Below are 13,961 nucleotides of genomic sequence, written 5' to 3' on the forward strand. Positions count from 1 at the left end.
TTTTTTTCTTTTAATCGAACCACATTTATTTGCAAATAATAAATACAGTTAATCGAAACCATATGTCTCCTGACAACTGTCTGTGTACTTTCTAGGAAGAGGTAAAGACATATCAAATGAAGGTAGTTTACCATGAGTAACGGGTGTGCGGATCAGTGCAGTCCAGACAGATCATCCGCCACCCCGGGAACGGGAGACGCGAGTCTCCGTGGAACTAGGACTGATTGTCCTCGGCAAAACTTCCTTAATTATCCCACAGCTTCGAGGAATAATTCGAGCGATTCGAACAGCATGGTTTACGAAGCCGGTCCAACATCTCCGCGACAAACGAATCAGGACAAGATGGAGGATACAATGGAGCAAGAGAAAACGTCAGAGGAAACAACGACGGCGTATTTATGAAGTGAGTAATGCCTGCAACGCTTTTTCTTGAAGTTCGATTCCTCGAAACTGCGTAAAATAAATTAATGTCTTCTCAAAAGTGAGGATAGAACACGCTAATTCATCAGCTGAAATTTTACAGTATTAAACTTTTGCATTAACGCCAATGACGCACTTAAAGGTGATCAATCAATAAATGTCACCCAAACTTGTGCAACACGCTGTATGCGCTAGTATAAGAGAGCTCATACTTAATTCAGCGAGGCCGTTAAATTGCATCTATATTTTCTAGAAAGCCGCAGCGACCTTTTTCCAGGCACGAACTCCACTTCCAGCTGCCAGCCGGAAAGTGTCTAGACGTGGAAATGGCGTTTACTCAGTGTACGCTCATAAATAATGGGACCGTAATAATAAAGGTAGTGATTCAAAGCGAATATGCCCAAAGGGGTTGCAGCCTTCGACAAATCGAAGGCCGCTATCTCCGAAGACATATCTTTAGATACTTGGACCTTTCGTGTCTCTGGGGACGCGCGTAATACCTAAGAGCGCTTATCTCGATGCTCGAAGGAAGGCACTTTGAGCGAAGAAGCTTAGTAGTTGAAGTTTCTTGCCGAGCACTTCTTGTCTGATGCGAGCTTACGCTGGTTCATCGATGTTCCTCGCTGTTCTTCGTGTCGTTCGATACAAAACACACCAATGCTTAAAATCCTTTCGTCGAGCGAAGACAAGATATGTATAGTTCATTTGTTTCTATAAGACAAACTTTTCCTTAAAGGAACATCCTTTTTTAGACGCACTACTTTCTTTTTTACAAAACTTATCATAAACAACTTCATCCAACAAAGAAATAACATTTTGTATAAAAAATATTTTAAAAAATAATATGATGTAATTAATTTCCTTTCTAATTATAAAATCAGAATTCTCAAATTGGTTTATCAAATTGGTTTATAAAGTTATAATAATCATTTTAATTACATGAATTCTCCTTATCTTTATCCTTTTAGAATAAACTATATTTGTTGAACTAAACTATATTTGTGGATATAATCCTCATCTAATTTAACGAGCAAATGAGAGGGATCTATTTTCAGAAATTTTAAGGTTATTAAGGCTAACAATGCATTCCTAATCACTGAATCACATAACGAGATATTAATTTAATAATAGATCTTTAACTCTTCTCTTTCTCTCTCTCTCTCTTTACATTTTGTTTTCAAGTTTATAAATATTTATTTTTAAAAAATCTATAAATTATACGTTTAACTTTCACACAATAGTTTTCACGTATAGTTTTCGATTTTTACATAACATCGAAATAAAAAAATGACAAAGATGTCATGAAACAGCAAAGGCGGCAATGCTATGCTCAAAATCGTGACCGAATATAACTGCAGTCGTGACACCGCAGTTATTCCACAATCCTTTTAACCAGCCGCACCAAAACTAACATTGTATAAATGCTTGTTTTGTATACAGGGCTTGACTGTCGCGTAAAAGCCGGATGCAGAATCGGAAGAGCTACCGCGTTCGAACTCGTGTGGCACGTTCCGATAAATAATGCATTTGGATGTAACTCGGATGGTTTCATGAGTTTTCGCACCCGAATGTAGAAGTTCCCTCGACAGCCAAAAGTGAAGCGTGAGAAGGACGTGGGAAACTAGAGAAGCACGTGGTCCGGATCGTGTTCTATCCCCGAGATGCTTTGGTAAAGTAAGCCCAAGGGTATGAGACGTACGTGCCATCGATGTGACGATGCTAACGATACTTGGAAGTGGAACGAACGAGGACGATGAGACAAGTCCACGGTCCAAACCCGTAAACGGCGTAAACGACCGAAGCGACAAATACAACTGTTACGAAGAGTTTGCAGCACGCTGGCACGCGGCCCATTCCGGCAAGTGACGTTTATAGTCGACGCGTCACATCGTCTTTGACCGCCGCACACATGCGGGCGTTGCACGCGTTCGACGATGGAGAAGATAAAATTGGTTCGATAATTTGACGATTGAAGTGCTGAAACTTGAAATTCGGATGGCTGGGTTTAGTTCTTGCGAATGTAGGTCGATATCAACAAACTAATTTACACAATTTAGATTAATAATCATACGATTATACTAATCGAAATTAGTAAACATACCAATCTAAATTGATAAAATAATAGAGCAATTAAAGCAGATTATTTAGAAATACCTATAATTTAGATAAGTTCAGAACGGTGCAATTATGCATATACATGTAATGGCGTTAATACATATAATTACGAATAAAATGCTCAAAAATGATAGAAAAATTGAAATTAATTACACAGATACGTCAGATTAATAAGATACGTTAAATTAATAACTTAGAAAACAATACAACAATATATACATGTAATAAGAATATATAAAAAAAAGTTACAGATTCCTTTAATAATTGCAAACAAGCTAGATAAACTTGGACAAGTTTAAACTCAATTTAAATCTAGTTTAGATTTAGTCAGAAGGAATCGAGATCTGTACTACTCTAATCCCAAAGATCCCAATCTCAGGTCATGAGCATATTAATTTTCAAGTACTCGACGGTCGTCTTCGGCTTCCCTGAGATCCCATGAGAGATTCACGCCAAATATGGGATTAACCGTCCGGCCTTTTACCTCGATTTAACCTTAAGTGGAAAATTCCGTCGTAGTGTCAAATTTAATATTCATATCAGCGTCGCGCGAAGGCACGAACCCTGAATCCATTACTTACTTTCGCAGCAGCGATTAGTAGGGACACCCGGATTTCAACTCTCTCGCCGTCAGCCACGCGCTAGCAAAAAGACCGTCCATAGACACGCTCCGGCGAAGAGAATATTAAACGCCCAAAGACAGCACCGAGGCTGGGCCAAGTCCACGAGACTTCACAAAGAAGTCTTGAGTGTGTGAATGAACAAGTCGAGGATAAAAGCCGGAAGAGACAAGAAAGAGCGAATAGGTGCTTATCTATTCAAGGATTTAAAATGCTCAAGTAAGCGCTAAAATCTACCACAGCTTCGTGCCTCGTATGGCGACACGGCCTAACTCGAGTCGAGTATCAAAGTGGATACCAGCAGAGATTCCTTCAGCCTTTGCGCTTGCCGCTCGTATGCGCGCACAGCATATTTTATTTAGATCTTATTTTTAACAACGTATCGTCTAAGAGAGAAAAATGAATTCTGTGATTATCTGACGAGTTATCCTGCTAAAGTTAGAACGATGTGCAAACAACGCGATTATTTGAGAGGAAGAAATCGAGAAGCGTGAAAGAAGAGTCATTGAAATAGTCACGGACGGATTTTTGATTTTTCTCAGGAGATCAATCTACTCAAACGGATACGTGCTGAAGAGTGGATCTTGGAGCTTGAGTTCTCTCGCAAGCGATGCCACTCTTGAGACTTCTACCATTGGTAACGACTTAGAACAATGCGCTTTAAAATATCTCATCGTTATTTTTCAATTGACTAATCGATTAATTCAATTAAAACAAATAATAATTTTTAATGGAATAACTTTTATACATTTCGGTGACGATAGACAGACAGGTTATACAAAATAGAATATAATTAGTTGTGAATGCCTCATGATTTTGCCTTTATTTAATTTATAAAGATATAAACGAAATACACACACGAAACCACTGTAGATTCATCCAAGCTCTGTATTTACGAGCTTTCAGGAGTTAACTTCGTTTCCTGCCCGAGGACAGTCTCGACAAGCAAATTTCTCCTCTGTTGTTAGGGCCTGTTTGCGGCTGGTGTTGCAGCTATGAAAATAACGAAATTTCCCAGAACAAGGAAACGCAATGCATAAATTCCAGTCCAGATACTTTGTCCGCTTTTCTTCTCGGTCATAAAATTTTCACGACGACATGCGGAATACTGCGAAACTATTTATCGTATGTACATTCCGTGATACGCGATTATCGTTGCGGAAATGATGAAAATCCTTCCTTATTACATTCTCGCGAATTGATTTTTGCAGTAATATCAGACAGTAGAGTAGCAACGTACTCGTATTCACTTATTCCGTATGTACGAATACGGAATAAGTGAATACCAGATAATACGGTGCTTTCCAAAATCGAGAAATATAATTGCATTACATTATACTAACTAGATCGATTTATCCTTTTTTTTCTATGGAGTCTTATCGGAAAGAAAATTGCACTTGTGTGAATTGCATACTAGCGACACTGATCGCAACAGCAAGAACAATCTCGTGCTCGATAAACCATCGATCTTCAATCGGAAAGAGAACGAAGCAATCTATATCGGTCAATCTATTCAGTTATATGCGCAGTTATGTGCTACATATAAATATACTACTATCAGTTGTCCGCGAGGAAAAGAATGGTAGTGGCACTGAGAGTACATGACTTCGAAAGGATTGTCCGCCGTTCATTCTCATCACGTTGACCCATAAAAAAAATAGAAAAGAAAAATAGAAGGGAAAAAGGCATAACGGATCCGCGTAATTCTTTTGCTATCTCTATACATCCCATTGGATGTCGTACGTATGTCCGCTAGAAGGGTTTCGGAGATTCAGCGCTGCAAGAAAGAAGGACAGAGGGTGTGGCAAAGGAGTCTCTTGTCCACGAACGGTCCACGCCGGCGATGCGGCATATCGATTTTATTTTTATCCCCGACCGCCTTCCCCGTCGAGTTCGCGAAGAGGTCCCGGATTTTAAAGGAACGCTTTCACCCCTTCTCTCATCCCACTTCTGATATCAACCTCGGGTGGAAGCGAGAGTCCGCGTCACAAACTGAACGAAAGTTTCGTCCAATCGCGAGAGAAGTTCGTTACGATGCATTTTCATTTGAGTTTAGGCCAAAGAGAAACGTGTCAAAAACATAAATCTTCAATTATGATCTCTCTATAAAATTTTGCTAAGTAATTGGCGCACCGAAAGTTCTGGAAGCGAATAGAAATTATTAATATCGCATAAAATAATCCTAAAAAAGTCTTCTTTATAAGTCACTTAATAATTACATCTTTTGTTTTAATTGCAGTTTTTTATTTCGTTAATACGTGCAACGGATAATATATTGAACATGCTGCTTTTAAAATGTGATTTTGTAACAAAATAAAGAAATTATAAAAAATTTTCACTTTTTCTATATTGCATTTGTAAAAAGTTTGGCAGTTTAGAATCTGAATAAACAATTACTTTAATAAGAAATAGATAACAAAATAATTAAAATTTAAAAATTTTCATTTAAATCATAAAATTGTATTGTTAAATATGAATATTGATATTATTAATCTGTTTCATGTGTATACAACATTTATTTTTATATGGAAAGTGTGAATTTATAAAATCAGTTACTTCTTTTAGAGACTATGCATCTTTAATTAGCGAAAATAAATTCTAACATCCTGTTTCAATATTTGACAATCGAGAATATTATTTTACATATCTCTAGCATTCACGAAACTCGAGTTCCTAATTGAAATACGTGTAGAAATATCTGCTGTTACGTAATGGCTAATCACATGCCGATAGTAGGCACTGCACGTCCAAGCACGTTCTACGAGCTTCCACGTAATTACATCAGACATTGACATCGATCGTGAAAGGATTTGGATTACGCTTTTGAGAACATTGAAAGACGCGAGAATTCCCCCTTTTAGTAATGTAGACGTATAAAAGCTGGATCAGATGATTAGATGATTAGAAAATGGTTTTAGAGGTCAATTATATAATCCTCATAAACACATTATTCAAGTTATTAGATAAATTCCGCTCTCTCTCTCTCCATTCAACGTACTCATCAAATTTATAAAATATTTTATAAAATCTATTTGTAGTTGAATGATTACATATAAATGTCAAGTCGTATTAGCAGTTAATGTCCGTATAATTTGCAATAATATCATATTGCGAAAATAATAGAAGCACACATATAAAAGCTCCATTGTTGTCTTTATTTCCTGATTATGGAGAAGTAAATGGAGATGTCATCAATATATTATGTCGCTATATTTCTTCATATATCGCTGGGTATACAATGAACACATCTCGCAGGAAAAATCAATTTATTACTTTAGCCGATACCCATTAAAGTGCACAGGAACGTGTACGAAGCAAAATTGAAATTGTACGTGCACATATTACTGCACCGATGGTGTTACGCAATAGTCGTATCACTACCTTTTTCCATCTCTTTCCCGCTTAAGGCTCATCTCCATCCTCTATCTATCTGCTTTCGTCTGCGTTATCCCAGACGCGAGGTTCATACAACGCACGCACGCGAAACGTATTCGTGAGTGCTCCAAATTCCGAATGCGAGGCGCACGATGGTCCCTGTCTCTCTCTCTCTCTCTCTCTCTCTCTCTCTCTCTCTCTCTCTCTCTCTCTCTCTCTCTCTCTCTCTCTCTCTTTTACCCGCGTATGTTCATATACAACGTGCATTTACACGAGTTACATAATAACTCCCGACGGTACATCGACGAGCCGTACATTGGGCAAGGCGCCCCACGACTCCGTGTATTTACTCAATACTGAGTATAATGTTTCCCCGGCGTATACGTATACGTGAACACTCGCACTGCTGCCGTTGAAGGAAACGTATTCTGAAGGTCCATTTACGATGGTCGAAACGACCTTATGGTCGAAACGCGCGAAGTTGCATTGCACAACAACAGCATAGCTAAACGCAACAACTATCCACGTCTATAAGATGCAGGATATCCGAAAAAATTACATGGAAAAAGAAATCGATTTCGAGAAGCAAGTGTATTTTTTAAATAAATACACCATAAATTGCTGCAGACGATTGATAAAAGAATCAATTTACAAACCTTTTGTGTCCCTTTATCGAAGCGTTATGAAAATTTTATCATTTTTATCGATGCATCCTTTTAATCGGTGTACATTGTTCTAATACAGATATTATGTGCGCGTAATCGTGTTAGTAAATTAAACTAAAGTATACTCTTTCTGAAAAGTTTTAAAAGGAACGTTTACTTTCCATTAAATATTAAATGAAATATTTAACGTCCGTGAAATGTGATGCGAGAATTTTCTTGTTAATAAGAAATTTCAATGAAAATATAACATTGTAGTGACAATGACGATGACGAAAATGTTCGGACGGCTCTCATTCGACGGTTCGGTGTTACGTGACTTTCGTTTGCACTATCAAAATTATGAGACAAGTTCGTTACACACGGCTGGTGACCAATAGAAATTTTCTCATTTTGAAACGTGCTGGTAAAACAACTACGTTTACAATCCATTTCACACTTACTATACCTATACGATCGCTAAAAAAAGACCAGCACCATGCTGAAAGCACATCACTCGTATAGCCACCCCTATAAGCTTCGCGATTAACTCGCATCCGGCGCAGTTATAAAATCGTACTCTCGTTCGCTCTCTGTCGATCGTTGCAAACTCAGCCCGATATTACCTTCGCACTTTCTTGACTGGTCTTTTCTCGGTTATTCATCTTTTTACTTAGCATAAAAATTCGTTGACTATCCTCGTTTTTCTTTATACATGCACGTACATTTAAACAGGTACACACACACATACCTACACCCACACACACATACACACACACAAACACACAAAATAGCCTTCTCCTGTCACGCTTTCATTATCTATCCTATTTATTTCCTCCTTCTTAAAGTTTAACGTAATCCTTTTTCTTTGTCATCGTGCTTTACGGATGCGTTTCCCAAAGAGCTGAAAGAATGCATCACGTTCAATGCTTTATGGAAATCAGCCTTCATATCAGAAGATTGAACGTGGAAAAGCTCCTCTTTGCCTCTATCGGATTTTTTTCTCCTTTTCATCGATATTACACACCGTATGAACGTAACCTCGTTTGGCCAGTATCCACGCGCCGGATCTACAGTATTAATTATAATGGATCGTTCGTATTATGGACTGTATACATTGCCGGTGAAACCAGCTTCATTCCGCATCGGGACGAATTATCAATTTATTAGTCTCCATGATCGTTTCTTGGGATTAATAACCGGAGCTTACTTCGAACCGGGAATTCTGTAGTAACGTTATGAATTAACCTACGGAGGTTAAATAGGAGAATTGCTGTTAAATGTTAGATTTTATGAGAGGTATTCCTGGCATAAGGTCGTAAATAAAATTAATTAAATAATGATTGCAGGAATTTTAATCATTTATTCGTCCATTCGTTACTTTTATGAATTCTCTATGAAATTTATTTTAACTAAATTTGAATTTTTTATAAATATATTGTTATTAAAATTTATATCACTCATAAGAGAGAGAGAGAGAGAGAACATTGAAGATTACAGTCCTCTTGTTATTTATTTTTTATAACAAGCTAGCATTTAAATATGCAATTCATACGATTGCATTTATGTCTGAAATTTAAATCGATTTTAATATAACTTTCTCCATAAAATTTACTTTTTCAAATATTTGACGTATATTTTCGCATTTTCCATTAAAAAGCCGACTTTCATTATATTTACGCAAAAAAATTCTCTTGAAAAGTATTCACTGTTTGCTACGTTAATATGTACAGATAAGGTACTTTCATCCTCCTACTTTTCAGTCTCGAGATGATATTGATTCTTCTCATTTTTACATATTATTTTGTTTTTAATTAAAGTAATACGAATAAACTGTCATGCTATAAATAAAAAATAGAAAAATAAAATTTGCAAAGTTACGCACAAGTTAGTTCATAAAATTCGGAAAGTTAATAAATTATAGAAATCCATTTATAGCATTTTTCCCATAACGTTAAAATTCTCATAATCTATGTTCAAAATGCAATCAAAGCAGAGCAAGGATTTTTCGTAAAGCAGTCTTTAGCGTAGTGGCGTGCTGTACAACAGTCGACCTCCGTGAAACCGAGGTGGCCCCTCGAGAGCCCACGGAATATTAAGCAAGATTCTAACATCCCTCGGCGACCTCGTAGCGAGAGGAGCGAGCCATCGGGCATGCTGTAAATTTCACTTTGCGGAACTTAAGAGAGGTCTGCTCTGGGGTTAGCTAGTCCAAGTTCCGCAAGAGACAGTGCACGACGGGGACTGCATGAGGAGCTGCATGGAGCGACCGACCAGATGCAATGAGAGGAAGGTTATCCTGCGGGGAGGATAGGAAGACGTTACGATGCAGCAGACGCCAGCGTACCGGGATCTCCTTCTGCGATGGTAGACAGTTTGCTGCACTAATATTAGCACGAGGGATAAGGGACCTCGCGCTCGATACTGGATGGCATCGGAGGAACCGGGCGAAAGCGAGACGAGACGAGACAGTAAGCTGTGGATTTCTCGGCGTTTCTGTCGGAGACGCCGACGGTTTGTCTTTTCTCGGTTAACCTCATCCACGACCTTCTCAACCGCGATTCGCTTAAGACCGGATGATTCACTTCGGCGTGTAAGATACGCCGAGCGGCGTACGCGTTATAGAGAGGGATAGACTTTCAGTTCGATATATTATCCGCTGCTCTCTCCGACTTTGATCTATAATACTTTACGCCAATAGTTAATTACTGCGATCGAATAATAGGGTGAATACCTAATCAGAGGGACAGGTGCTACGTGCAGTTTCATCTTACGGTTTGGTTGGTTGATCATTCAGTCGATTAAGCGAGCACAATTTATAAGGAAAAAAGTACAAGTTTCCCGTTGTAATATATTAAGTCTAAATGCAAAATGATTTTGTTCTAATCGAGTTAGACATACGCTTAAAATATACAGATTAATATAGATGTGACACAAGAATATATAAGCAATAGCCAGATTACAGTTGCTAAAATATAATATTTCAAATAACATAAAAATAAAATAAAACATACATATATTAATATTAAATATAAATATAAATTTATATTTAACAACATTGACAATGACCGAATCTTCTAGTCGAAACGTATGTTTTACTTTATTTTTTATTATATACTTAACATAATTAATAATTAACATAAAAATACACAATGCTATAAGAAAAAAATATTTTTTCATTTTATTTGATCCTAATCTTGTATATGTACATGTGCATGTGTGTATGTGTGTACCTGATATAGTTTTCTCTTAATAAGGTATATATTCATTAAGCCGGCACCAGCAATATCGAGCTGCGAAAACGATGATACGAAGTTCTTTACGAGCAGGTTTTCTCTCTTTACTTGATCTGGATTTTCTTCTCGCTTCCTCGTTTCGTTTCCGTTCTATGAAATTTCCCTCTACGTCTCCTTCTTTCTTCCTCTATCCTTCTTTAAATTCTCTTTCTCATTCAACTTAAATAACTCGTTTGGCAGACCACTGCACAGGATCTCTAATAAGATCGTCGGCACGATATTCGTTCGTCCTTCGTTTCTCATTCCCACCCTCCTCGCCATTCCTCTCCGTACGTCTGTCTGTCTGTCTACAGCCGTCTACTCTCTCACCCAGCTCACCCTCGACTTTTCGACTTATCTGACCTCAAGCTACTCTGGCTTGCCATTACCGCGAGCTTTCGGTTAGTCAAAGCTCGATTAATTTCTTCGGTCCACAATCCGTACAGAGGCAGGCGTGAAGAAGTATCTGGCACTCCCTGCGTCGGAGACGATAGAGAAATCCTGATGTAGCTAACGAGAAAAGTATCGAGTATCTCCGCAAAAATATCTTCCCGTGGCACAAATCCTATAAACTGCTGCGCTTTCGCGGTGCGACTGTAAATCAAGACGAGACCAACGGATTAAGCTGATATCTCATAGCGAGGAGATGTACATTTGAGATACAATTGTGCACGAGAATTGCAGATAGAATGCTTCATTGGCAATATTAATGACGGAGACTGAATTTTGTGCTCCATAAAAACCTCATCGCCGATATAATCTGACAATCTAATCTTTCTGATGGCTTTCGCGAGAAAATACACACCACATCCAAAAGAATATTGAATTACGTAATTGGTTATTAATCATCGCGAATAAAATTCGTGATGATTAATAAATCATATTATCTAGGAGGGGGAGATTGATTTACGAAGCGTTGATACAAGTGAATTTAATATTCCCGCGGACCATTCGTTGTATGAATAATTAGTTGCACATTCATCGAAAGCTAATCATCATAAATTTGTCAATCGAGAAACGGACGTCCATCACATCCGGCAAACACAGACCAAAAATTGACGCGATCGTATGTCGATGTACATTTCAACAAATGTACCTTTCAGGAACACCCTTCGTGAGAAGAGTGATGGTGGCACTTGTGACAGTAGATTCAGCTGTAATGCTCTGCGGCCGACTAATTTTCGAGCAATCGACAGAGACATGCTTATGACATGATACGTAATAATCTCGCACCGAAACGAAGATTACCAATACAACAATGACAATTTCTGTGTTCCTAGCATTTCAGTATTCGATGATAAAATATAATTGTTTTAAAGAAATTTATGATATCCCATTATTTCATATGATTTTATAAAATTTAAGCTTTTGACAAAATTCATTTTAGTCGCATAATTAATGATGCGACTAAAAATTAATATTATTATTTCAAATTACACAAATTTCATTCTCTTTAATATCTAATAATACATAATAATCTCAATTTAAATTATACTTTAGAATACAATGAGATTACTTGTTAAAAATTGTAATTTATTTTAATTTATTTTAATCAATTCACAAAGCAATTCCCTGTAACGATTCGTGTAACCACATTTACAGAGCGCAATTTGCACTGTTCAGTTAACGGAGAACTAGATACGCTGGATTTGGTTTCCAATTTTCTGGGGGAATACTTAGGCATCCCTATATATTACGCATGTTCAATATATCTTCGATCGTCCGCAAAAGTGTACAGAATTCAATTTCTTCGCTTTTCTCCGCTAACTTTTCTTTTCGGCATGTCCGATCGCAGAAAAGTCGAGAAAGATATAAATAGCACAAAGAATTGTCTCATTAAGACAACGGCTCGCGTTAATTATCCGAACGACTTTTTGCCTCTGCTACGAAGCTAGTTCACCGAGTCTACTTTATCAACTCTCAACAAACGATCCCGCAAATATATGGCATACTGAATTTTTTATCTCGTCTCTTTACACGGATAGAGTCCAACAAGAAATGGAAGGTGTCTGAGTAGACGAAAAATTGTGAAGGCAAAGACGTGGAAAGAGCAAAGAAGAATGCCTGGCGCCAATTGTGTAGCACTGTAGTGCAATTGAACAACGACATCTCTTACGTTGTTAGAATCAGTCGGAGCGTAATTACTTTTCCTTCCTGGAGCGTCGATCGCTAATTACGGCATGAGTCGTTCTCACGCGTTTCACTTTGGGAAACTTTCCTTAATTTTTTTCAGCGATCCTATCTTTTCTTTCAATAGTCCTTTAGCCCTTTTTTCGAACGTTACTTTGTTCTCGAAATCGTAATGGACAAATCCATCTTACAAAAGAACCTGCAGGTAAAATTTTGGAGAATCGAAATTTTGCAAGTTCAAGATAGAAAGCTGCGCAACATTTATTTAGTTTTAGTTTTAGTTCCGGATCTATCACGTTTAAAACAATTTTATAACCCATATTGCGGGGAATGACATCGTGACTTACTATCTTGAATATAACCAACTTTATGATAACTTCTTATAATATGCAATCTCATATGTGGTACGAATGGTATCGAGAAAGGTCGCAAAGTTTCTAAAGTTTCAAAGATGAAAACTGTCTGACACATTTTGCTCAAGATAGGAGTTGCCATGACATACGTTTCTACAAGATTTATTTGAATAGCATGCTTTTACTTTGCAATGGTATTCAGAAACTATCCGAATGTGTTGCTGAAGAAACTTACCTTCGTGAAACATCGCTTTTCCACTTGACACTTTTTAGTCAACTCGTGAACATTTATCGATATGACAATTTATCAAATGCATTTCTTATAATATTGCCTTATAAATCATATTACTGATATTTTCCGTACCATTATATTTTATATTTAAATATGTAGGATACAATGGAGAACAAAAATAAAACACAATAAGAACAAGCTCATAAGAAATTATTTGCAATCTCTATAAAGTTCTTCAATAATAATTAAAAAGTTATTAGAAGTTCACTGTAAAATCGTATTACACTCGATTTATCTTATATAATTTATAGGATTTACATAAAGTTATTCTCGATTTGTTCTCCGTAATTCTTAGAATTCACTGGGAAAGGATTAATTAAATCACGATAAAGACCAGCTTAATGCGCCTGAAATCGCAATCGCTATAAATTTGGGCAACCGAATTAATGACAAACTCAAAGTTCCATAGGAATCCGTTATCGTAAATCACGCTGTAAACTTTACGGAATCCAAATATATGCGCGGATGAATGTCGGCGCGACTTATCGAGATGTGCATTCGGACGAGAAGTCGGTGTCAGCGTTTGATAGGGGTTGACGCTAGAAGTTGGCACACTGTGTCTCGTAAAACGAAAATCTTCGCACTTCCGTTTACACCGTTCCGTCGATGACTGACTCTCTGGTGGCTCTTGGAAGAAGTTTACAACTTGCGCCACGCGAACTTGAGACAGTATAAATTCAAAGAATGATGAAACTTGTTTGTGAGCGAGTGAGTTGTGAGTTTCGTGTGAAATAATACAC

The 13,961-nt window shown here is 37.4% G+C and overlaps 1 long non-coding RNA gene across 3 annotated transcripts in view; it reads right to left on the bottom strand.

The window, feature by feature from the left end:
• LOC147910578 (uncharacterized) overlaps positions 1-13,961 on the bottom strand; it is a 213,888-nt gene that overhangs the window by 39,501 nt on the left and 160,426 nt on the right. For 2 of the 3 annotated variants that reach the window (XR_015544250.1, XR_015544252.1), the window contains exon 4: positions 1-13,961. This exon is cut by the window's right edge and continues 23,649 nt beyond it. The exons of the other annotated variant lie outside the window; for it this stretch is intronic. This is a non-coding gene — a long non-coding RNA (uncharacterized LOC147910578). 3 annotated transcript variants of the gene reach the window in all.

This window comes from Acromyrmex echinatior, chromosome 2 (assembly GCF_024713525.1).
Source record: "Acromyrmex echinatior isolate Ae372 chromosome 2, ASM2471352v2, whole genome shotgun sequence".
Taxonomy (NCBI): Eukaryota; Metazoa; Arthropoda; class Insecta; order Hymenoptera; family Formicidae; genus Acromyrmex; species Acromyrmex echinatior.